Genomic DNA, 11630 nt, shown 5'->3' with positions numbered 1-11630 from the left:
AGCTGGGATTTTCTGATTAGGTTGGTGACATAAAAATGTTATTTGGTAGAATATAAAATCACTGGTAGTAATTCTACATCAAGCTGAATTTTAAAAGACAAAGAATAGTACATATTAACCAACTCAGCTGGGGCAGAGGTTTGAAAAATGTGGCTTGCAGGCCTTATGGTCAGATGGTAGGGGGGATGAGGGAGGCAAATCAGCCATTCCTAGAGAAGTAGCCTTGTCACAGGATACCCTGCAATGTTTGCCAGCAAGACGACTGGGAGCTTTCAGGACACACTTTGCTGTCTTAGAGGTTACTATAGAAATGCAGAAACATAAGAATATAAAATAATGCAAAATCATGAAATCCTTTACCTCTTGAAAGGAATGGGAATAAAAATATGCAATATTGGGACCTCTGAATCCCACAAGCATGCAGTCCCCAGCGCAATATGGCCTGTACTGAATAACAATCTCATCAGGTTGCCTAGAGAAACATGATTGCTACTTTCACCCCTGCTCCCATCTCAACTGGCTTTGTCCTTGGCATCTGTATTTGCAGAGTCAAATACTGTAGTGCAATTGGAAGAACTAGTATATTCTCTGGAATGTAAATAGGATTTTTAAACTCTTAGAAAATGGGTAGTTTGTGAAAAAATTAATTCTATCTATGGAAAAAGAATTGTCATTTGAAGGATTTCCTATTATCAGAGTAAAGTTTGATGAGGTTCCCTTAGATCTTTAAATGCAATTCAAAAGATACAATAGGCATACATTAAGTCATACATGCACAACTTATGAAGAGCCGCAATTAAAATGGCAGAATGGTAGATGAGCAACACAGAAGGCACTTATTTTTCTTACCCTACATCTGATGGAAGATATTTTCCGGGTACCATTATATTCCCTTCAAACTCCTACAAGGAGAACTATGTTAATGGAGGGGAGAAATGTTCAGAGCTGTGAGACAGGTACACAGCATAAAGTGCACAAAATGTCTTTCCCTAAGACACTGTGATTGATTCCAACTCGCCTTGGGGCATAAACTATATAACTCATATTAAGGCCAGCTGCTAGACTCAAGATACAGTCTGACAGCGGATTGCATTCAAAGAAACAATAATATATTATAGTGTGTGTGTATACATGTAAACATATTATATATATATATATATATATAAGGTTATATATATATTAAGTTATATATATAAATATAACTTAAATTCTTTTTTTTTTCTCTCTTTCCTTGACTTAGGCTGACTGGCTGAGGCTAAGGAAGCAGTTGGGGCTGAGTTGTTGGCTAGAGCTGAGGAGGCAGCAAGTTAATATTGGGGCCCACAGAGCCAGGATAGGGGATGTACTCAAGGCCAGAGAAAGTAGCTAGAGATGGCAGAGCTGGGGCTGAGATGGCAGCTGGGGCCTCTCATTGGTTGCTGTTGTACCCTGTCACTTCATTCATGCAGGCTTTATACAGCCTCTCCCCGGCACAAACACATTAGGGAGAGTGGCTCCAATTAGTTCTTCTAATTGGAAGAACTACTTTGTGGCTCACAAATTCTAAGTAGGCCTGGTTCAATCCCTTTCCCCACCAATCCCTTAGGGCCTAAGCCTGCGTCTAGAAAGGATCACTACAGACGTGGTGAGAGAGCCAAGCATGGGGCACAGAGTCTTTTGTCCTCGCCACTTAGGCCACCAGGCTTCCCCGTGTCTACATGTGAGTGTAGACGCTGGGTGCAGTGTGCCCAGAGCACTTAGCAATGACTGCAACTCAGGCAAGTTGCTGAGAAGAGGCTGAGCTGTGGCCTGGGCTTTCTAGAGTGCTTGCTCCCCACAAAACACAAACATGACATAAAGGGGCAGAGGCTGCTAAACCTAGAAACATACTGAATGGCTTCTCTGATCCCTCCATATCTCCCAATTAATATCTCCCCAGTTACATCAAAAGAGTAACATTCCCTCATAGGGTTCATGTCAGCGAACCAGTTGTACAATACCATCCTCTTTCACGCAAAACAGCTCTATGTATAGGTGTGTATGGAGTGAATTTTAATAGTTTCTATAAGGCCTTACTTAACATAATTCAGTGATATCATGGTTCTGATCTAATCACTGAGATCACGGCTTATATACATAAAACAAAACACTCAAGAAGTTTAGTGTATAACCAAATACAACCACAACCAAAGAAATAATTCCAGTCTCCAAATGCTAGGATACTATGATATCTATCCTTAAATGAGAGCATTTGCAGCATGTGATCATTCAGTGATCATGTCAACTAAACACTGTACATCTTCTCAGTAAATCCCAGAGCACAGTCTAGGCATCCTAGATTTTTTCCAGAATTGGAATTACTTGTTCTAGAAAATAGAAGGTACAGGGGATGACACGATAGGACAAAAGAATTTCTCTTCAATAAATGATGCTAGGAAAACTAGTTAGGAAAAACTGGTTGGGAATGCTGTTAGGTAAGAACTGTTATCTCACTCCAAATACAAAATTCAACTCAAAATGGATTAAAGACTTAAATGGAAGACCCGAAGCCACACAACTAGAAACCTATGTTAGAAAAAAAAGCATAGGGGAAAACTTCTTGACACTGGTCTGGGCAATGATTTTTTTGAATATAGCCTCAAAATCACAGGCAACAGAAGCAAAAATAAACAAATGGGATTGCATCAAACTAAAAATCTTCTGCACAGAAAAGGAAACAATCAACAGAGTGAAGAGACAGTCTAAAAAATGGGAGAAAATAATTGAAAACCATACATATGATAACGGGTTAATATCCAAAATATACAAAGAACTCAAACTCAATAGCAGAAAGCCCCCAAATAACCTGATTTAAAAATGGGCAAAGGACCCGAATAGACAATTCTCAAAAGAAGACATAAAAATGGCCAACAGGTACATGAAAAAGTATTCATCATCACTAATTATCATGGAAATGAAAATCAAAAGCACATGAGATATCACCTCACACCTGTTAGAAAAGCTATTATCAAAAAGACAACATGTAACAAGCATTGGCGAGGATGTGGAGAGAAGGGAACCTTTGTACACTGTTGGTGGGAATGCAAATTGGCGCAGCCACTATGGAAAACAGTATGGAGATTTCTCAAAAATTAAAAATAGAACTAGCATGTGATCCAGCAATTCCACTCTTGGTATATACCCAAAGGAAATGAGATCAATATATTGAAGAGATATCTACACTCCCATAGTCATTGCAACATTATTCACAGTAGCCAATATATAGAAACGCTCAAGCATCCATCAATGGATGGCTATCATTATATATATATATATATATATATATATATATATATATATATATATATATATATATATATATATATAAAATGGAATACTATTCAGCCACGAGAAAGAAGGAAACCCTGCCATTTGTGACAACATGGATGCATGGATAGATCTAGGGGACATTATGCTATGAGAAATAAGCCAGACAAAGACAAGTAGTATATGATCTCAGTTATACGTGGAATCTAAAAATAAAAGGTCGAACTCAGAAGCAGAGAATAGAACAGTGGTTACCAGGGGTTGGAGAAGGTGGGGGAAATGGGGAGATGTTGATCAAGGTGTACAAAGTTGCAGTTATGTAGACAGATAAGTCTAGAGATCTAGTGTACTGGCATGATGACTATAATTAATACTGCACTGAACACTGGAAATATGCTAAGAGAGGAGATTTCAGGTGCTCTCATCATACATAAAAAATGGTAAATATATGAGGAGATATGTTACTAGCTTGACTGTAACAATCATTTCACTGTGTATATCAAATCGTCATGTTGTAAAGTTTAAATATATATAAGTTTTATTTAAAAATATATAAATAAGTAAAAAAAGAATTAAAAAGATGTAAAAGGGAAACAGGCTCACAGATATAGAAAACAAACTAGTGGTTACCACTGGGGAGAGGGAAGGGGGAGGGGCAAGATAGAGGTATGGGATTAAGAGATACAAACTACTATGTGTAAAAGATAAGCCACAAGGATATATTATATAGCACCGGGAATTATAGCCATTATTTTGTAATAACTTTTAATGGAGTACAATCTATAAAAATATTGAATCACTATGCTGTATACCTGAAACTAACATAATATTGTAAATCAGCTATACTTCAATAAAAAAATACAGAAAATAAATAAATAAAGAGATGTAAAAAGTTAAAAAAAAGAATTTCTCTATGTTAAGGCCTATTGTGCAGATAATGGTCCACTTTGTTCTATCTCTAGGAAACATGTTTCAAAAGGCTAAGAGCTATTTCACCACATAGGTAGCTATCTCCTCGTGTACCCACATCACCATACATGCTAGGCATCACCCTCATAACACCCTATATATTTTCCTTATGCTGCTTATCACAGATATAATCAAATATTTCTTTCTTTGTTAGCGTCTGTTTTAAACTATCTACCCTAATAGATTTTAAACTCCACTAAGTCAGCAACTTTGTTTCATTTACAATTGTATTCCTAGTGCCTAGCACAATTATTGATTCCTAATACATGCTCAGTAAATATGTGTGGAGACGGAGGACTAGAGGGAAGGAAGAACAAAAGCCAGCAAGAAAGGAAAGATAAAAATAAGGCAGGAAGATGGAGGAAAAGAGATGGATATAAAAATGATTTAGATGGCACAGTCAACATGACTTACGGATGAATAGATTAATAATAGTCAACCATTTTAACCTATAAAAAAGCAATTTACATAGCAGTGCATGGCATCTATAGGACAATCACACTTGGTTTTCATATGCAGATTGGATGTATGGACTATAACTTGTTTGTAGGAGTTTGAAACAGTCTTGGTTTCCTTATACTATAAATCTCTGTTTTCAAATGAATCCTGATCTATGGAAGTGTCCTATCCAGAAGTCTTTAAAGTATACATATCACGTATTCAGTAGTGCTACTCAAAAACCTCCGAGTTGTTCCTGACACTTTTCTCATCCTTGCCACACATTTCTAATTCATTACCAAGTGTTGCTTCCTTGATATCTTTTGAATCTGTCTTCCCCTTAGTCTCCACTGTCACAAGTCTACCCTAAGCTATCTTTCCTTTGGTCAACTGAAATTGCTTCCTAACTGGTCTCCCTGCTCCTACTCCAGATCCTTCAATTCACTTTCTCTGCTGAAACTAGAGTGTTTCCAAACACAAAGATGGGCATGTCAACTTCATGCTTAAAAAAGTCATTAGAGGCTCAAGACTCTTAAAAGCCAAAATTCTTAGTTAATTCTTAATGTCCTACAAGATGTTGTGTGGTATGACCTTCCCTTCCCTTTCAAGCCACCTCTTATAGCACTCTCACCTCACCCTCTACACTCCAGTCACTCTAGCCTGATTTCAGTGACTTTAATGTATCATTCTATCCTGCCATCAGGTTATTGTTATTGTTTCCTTCATCTAGAATGTTCCTGCATACCTATGCCCTTCACCTACCTAGTCAGGGCCTACTCATGTTTTAGGTCTGAGCTAAAGTAACACTTCTTCAGGAAAGCTTTCCCTGGCCAACCTTGCCCACTCATCTAGGTCAGGTTCCTTTTTAATATGCTCCATGTAACCATGTTCTTGACATTAATAAATTTTTTCTCAGATTGGAATTATACACTTACTCATGTGATTACCTGATTAATATATATTTTGCCAATTAGAAGATAAAGTCCGTGAGAACCATGTCTGTTTTTGTTCAACATTAAATCAACATTTCCTAGCATAATAAGTGGCACATTGCTGATGATCAATAAATATCTTTGTAAGAGGTAAAAAAATAAGTGCGATCAAAGACGTATAATTTTTTAAATGTTCTCATAAAACAGGAAACTTTTTTGTAATTCTATTTTTAACCTAAAGTTGAAGACTTAGATTTAATATTCAGTTAACTTCCTCTACAACTTAAAAGAAGAGTAACATCACTATTTGGTGACAGTTTCTTTTTATGAAAAAATATTGAAATATCAGGGTTGTTATATTGTAACCTTGTGATGAAGCCAAATTAATATGCTCTACATCTTGATCTTATCATCAAATCACCTTTCATTTGAATAATGAAATGTCTCCATGGAGCCAAGGTTTTATTGTGTTCACATATTTGCCCAGGGGAGAACAGTTCGAGTATCTATTCAAATGGTATGAAAGAGTTAGGTGATATTATGGGCTATGTTGAGAAATTGATTCACTGATCTATTTTGACAGAAAATGTCCTCAGAGACTGCTTTTACATTTAAAAGCACTGGGTCAGTCTTAGCAGCAACAAAGCCCCTTAATTGCTGTTATTTAAAAATTGTGATCTCTCTCAGGCTCCTCCTGGCTAGAACAACAACAACAACAAAACAGTTTTCTTTATTTAACTACACATACTCTACTTTTTGTTCGCATCCTTAAACGGTGGGAACCATGAAGGTTGGTTCAGGATTATAGGAAGAAGGTATGGCTACTATTAGTGCTGGATGATTATAGCCTGGGGCTAAGCCAAAGGAGAGTCAAAGCAATTTAAATTGCAAGGTAGGACATACAAATCATACAGGACATTGCATTTACAATAAAAATAAAATCATCTATGGCAACACTGGGGGCTCTTAATATATAAAACAAAAGTGTCAAAATAGGTAAAGTAAGAAATAAGAATTTCTCTACCTCTTTTTAATGAATATGGGTTCCACCACCCCTAAAGTTCTTATCTGAGGACAGAAGATTTCAAACTTGTATTCACTTGACTTTGGAATGATCTTTTTTATCTTGAAAGGCCTTATTTTAAAAGTATGAAACTTATAACCACCTTCATCTCTTCCCACATCTGTCCCTTGGCCCATCCCTCAAAAAGACCATTCACAATACTTTCCTATTCAAAACCTTTCAAGGATTTCTCATAACCTTCCAGATTAATTCAAAACATTTTAGGAGGACATTCAAGTTTCTTTAACATAATTTTCAAAGTGTTCCAAGATCTGGCCTTGGTTCGACTCTTGCCACTTCAACATTCAAATTGATACAAAAAGTGAACTCTTCATAGTTTCCAAATAGATCTTTTTCTCTCTTACTTCTCTGCTTCTGTGCATGTGCTGGGAATATCCTTTCTCCTAAAGTTAATTCCTGCTAGTCCTAAAAGGACCAGCTGAAACAAGAATCTCTTTTACTGTCTCTGAAAATCTGCTGCCGGTACTCCCATTTTGGGCGAGGTATTGCCCAGGTGTTCCCAGGTCCAAATGTAAATAAAGAAGCTTTATTCCTTTAAGCACAAGAAAAAATTATTGTCATTAAGGATTTTTTAAAAGTTAACTGTATATATAATTAAATAAGAAGACTCAATAGTGGAACCGAAAAGCATATACATGTCATCTATTCAGCAAGATTTTAGCCAAAGAAGTAATTCCCACAGTTTAAGATGGCCACGTTGGCAGGGTTGGTATTGTTTTCGAAGGCTGCTCCACTGAGTAAATTACAGCTCATTTCCACAGGGAAACAGAGCAGCAGTGTCCTCCATAGTAACAGCAGGAACTGGTCATTCAATCAACAGGAAGAGAGGTAGTGGTAGTGGTGAATGCTTTTGTTGTAAATACAATTGTATATGTGTGTTTGATACACCGAAGTTCTAGAATTAACTGATAGTAAGACTCTAATCTCTTCTCTCCAGGGATCTGACACCTGCATTGGAATGTTTGTTGGCCCCAGCTGCAGTCTCACTCCTAACTATCACTTGGAGATGGAAATGTCATGTAAATCAGCCTACAGCTCTGACACCATTTCCCACTCATAAGAAGGCATCACTAACATTTCATTTCTAGACAATTTTTAGAAATCCTATGTGACCCACAAAATGTAAAAATTCTATAAACAATTTACTCATGAAAGTAGACTGAAATCTCTACTCCATGCACATTAGTGACATCAATAGAGACAGTAGCAGTTCTAGATTTTTTATATTGGTGGAGTCTGGCATCAGCAATGATTGAGGAGAGGGAGGAGAAAGGCTTAATGACCTGTCCTGGGTTGAATTTGCATAGCAATCTCACTGTTTCTTACCTGCATTTGTCTCTTTGGGGAGGCATTTGTGGGGGAACCTAATGAATATTGTGGTGTCCTAAGCCCTTTGTCATATGCCTTGGCATGACCACTCATGGCAGAAGCTACACCAAGCCTAATGTGCAGATTTATGAAGGAATAATTAGCATATTTCTGACCGTTGAGACCTCGACTTTTGCTTTAAATTTGCTACTGTGTATTTGCGTGATGCTGAATAAGTTATTTTCCCTCTTTGGATTCTAGGTGTTTTTCTTTAAAAAAAATGAGGACATTGGGTTCCATGATCCTATAGCCTCTTCCAGGTTTCATATCCTATGCCAGAAATTATTAGCTTCAATGAGGTCTGGTGCTTTTTCCTTTGTAAAAATCTAAATCTTGGTCCTAGATGTCTAATGCCATGAATTTCCCCATTCTTATATACTCACCAGTAGTATTTAGCAATTACTGAACACACATTATGTACCAAACCCTGTGCTAAGAATTTTATATATATTAATTCATTTCTTTGCCACCACAACACTGGAAAGTAGATACTAGTATTATTCTCATTTTTCACATGAAGAAACTAAGGCTTAGAGAAGTTAAAAAACTTGACCTAGATCACCCAACTACGAAGTAGCAGAATCCAGATTTGAACCAGGCCCGTGTCCTTAGCTTTGTGCCATATATTGCTAATGAATGTAATAGAAGTAATACTAATAAGTATAACATTAATATAAGTCAGGTTTTATTACATTTGGCAATTTAATAAGCCTTACCACTATTGTGTAAATAAGTAGCATGTATAATATCATCGTTTTATAGATAAAGGAATTAATCAGTTCCCAAATATTACTGCCCGGTAGTTCAGCATTCTTTCCTCTACATGTCAGTGCTTTCTAATATTGAAGTCTGCAATAACAAGTTCAGATTAACATGCGTTTATTCACCAAATATTTCTTGAAAGTTTACACGTTCCAGGCACTGTACTAAGATGAGACTGATGAAAAGGATCACATTTTTAAATAGAAGTAAAAGTATCATTTAATGCTTTCACCACTAACTTGGGGATGGCCTTTCTAACAAAGTGGCTTCTAAGTAGAGACCTGAGGGAAAATGATGATGTATAGCTGATACCTTGGAGAAGAACCGTCCAGACAGAAGAATGCAAAGGCCCTAAGTTAGGCTTATGCATTCTGGGTTATAGGAATCATAGATTGGTCAGCGTGACTGGAGCAGAATGATCCAGAAGTAGAATAATAAGCATTGAAGTAAGAGAGGTAATAGGTGACCAGACCATGTACAGTACAGCCTTATTAGGAATTTGGGTTTTATTCTACTCAAGATGACAAGCCTTTGGCATTTTCATCAACTGAAAGACATGATCTGGCTTAAAATATATAGTAGGGGATCAAGAGTGTAAGAAATAATCATTGGCATCATTACTTTAGCAAGTATTTTCCAGCTGCTCAGATGTTTTTAGAAACATTTTTAACTACCTGACTTTCTAATAGCTTTTTAAAAATAGTTATCAGTACTCAGACTTGTGAAATTTTCTACCACTTCAGGTTTAGGTATAGCTTTCCTCTCTTCACTTCCCTTCCCTTATTTCAAAGGAAAGATAGCTTAGATGCTAGATAAGGGTGGGTGCAAGAGGGATACAAAAAAGAAGGGAGGAATTAACAATATTTTATCTGACAAAATAGGGAGTTAAGAGAAACTGTTTCTGGTTGGTAAAACAAAAAAATGGAGATTTAAATACTCATTTTGAAGTAGAAGAGGTGCCTGGTGGAGGAACTCAGAATAATGATATACTAGTCCCAACAGGCTAAGTCAAGAGTCAGCATCTGACCTGCTCCTTACTATTGTAAATAAAGGTTTATTGACCATAACTACCCTGTTTGTTTATGTATTGTCGATGGTGCCTCTCACACTGCAACAGCAGAACTGAGTAGTTGCAACAGAGTCCTATGTCCCTCAAGCCTAAAATACTGTCTTGTTACATAAAAAAAAATTGATAACTTCTGCACTAGATTATGCTGCAATACAAATTTAGTCTCAGAAATAAAGGGGCCTACCATAACAAAGGTTTTAGGGTTTGCCATAGTACAAGAAGAGGTCACATGAAAATGCCATGCCTTCTTCTGAATGCTTTGGGTTAGAAGCAACACATATTACTTCTGCTCATAACCCATTAGCCAGCACTAAGCACGTGGCCCTGATAAACCTCAAGGTGGCTTGAAAGCATCATCTTCCATGTAGTTTTTCTGTGTGCTCAGAAGGAGAGGAACTGCCGATAATAGAAATATCTAGAAATATTTAGCATAAATGACATAACAATATTGAGAGGAGGATGGAGGGGTAGGAGTGGGAGGCTGCAAAAGACCTAAGTACACATCAATCACTGCAGGGAATCAGTAGATAATGTCTAAAGTCAATAAACAATGGTGTGACCACATTATTTAGAGATAAGGAATTAACAACAAGAAGAACTAATAGAAAGTCAAGAAGGTGGTTTCTTCTGGCGCACAGAACTGGGGGAGGAGTGGTGTGGGCATAGGACTACTGGGTGTCATTACAAACTCTTCTACAGTCCTCAAGAGTATTACTTATTTGTAACTTAATGCATGTATTACTTGGATGCTTTATTTAAACTGGTTCACTCTGTGCATGAGTATATAATCTGTCCATAACAGCTTATCGTTAAGATCTAGTTCCCTGACCTTACTAACAGGTTTCTCTTTTTCCCATCTAGCCCTCCCCCAACCTATTCTCCAATTTTTTGCCAAAATGAAATTTTACTTACTCTCTTAAACTTACCACTGTCTAGAGTTTCTGGAAAAATAAGGTATAAACTCAGTGATGTGCTGGTAAATGTTTATCAACTAGCTCTCAAAAAAAAAAAAAAAAAAAAAAAAGCCCTGATTTGTACTGTTTTTATCTATTGTGTAAATACTACCATCATAACTGATTTCAAAGTACCAACATGATGTCACTAAACACAGAGTTTGGAGAGCTGCACAGTAGCACACCATGATATAATATCCACCATATAGATACAATATAAGTAAGTATCCTCAATAGCATTATAATAGTTAAATGGAATAAAATAATTAGGAAATGATTAGTTTTTTATAGATATTATCTTGGCTTTTCGTATATTCTATTCAATTGCATATTCTACATAATTTAATTTTAGTTAAAAATTATCTAAAATTAATACTTTTTAATAATCAACTAGGTCATGAAATTCTAGCACACCACTGTAAATCTTCTTAGTAAGGTCCACAAAGCGCTTCATAATCAAACCCCAAGCTTAGCTTTCCAGCCAATTCCATTCAGCATTCAGATCATAAATAATGATTAATGATTCCCTAAGTATACTGTTTTATTTCCTTATTCTGTGCATTTATTCTAAATTTCCTCTGCCTGGAGGGCCACCCTTTTCATTACAATAACGGGAATGCTTAACAGTCATACAAGATTCAGATGAGGAGTGATGGCAGTGAAAATAGTGGAATAAATACCTCCAGAAATTTCCTCCTTAGTAAAAGCAATGAGAAAACTAGCATTTAAGCATTATAAGAATCACCTCTTTAAAAACTCTGGAAATTAAC

Source organism: Eschrichtius robustus, chromosome X, assembly GCF_028021215.1.
Source record: "Eschrichtius robustus isolate mEscRob2 chromosome X, mEscRob2.pri, whole genome shotgun sequence".
Taxonomy (NCBI): domain Eukaryota; kingdom Metazoa; phylum Chordata; class Mammalia; order Artiodactyla; family Eschrichtiidae; genus Eschrichtius; species Eschrichtius robustus.
This window is presented reverse-complemented; position numbering follows the sequence as displayed.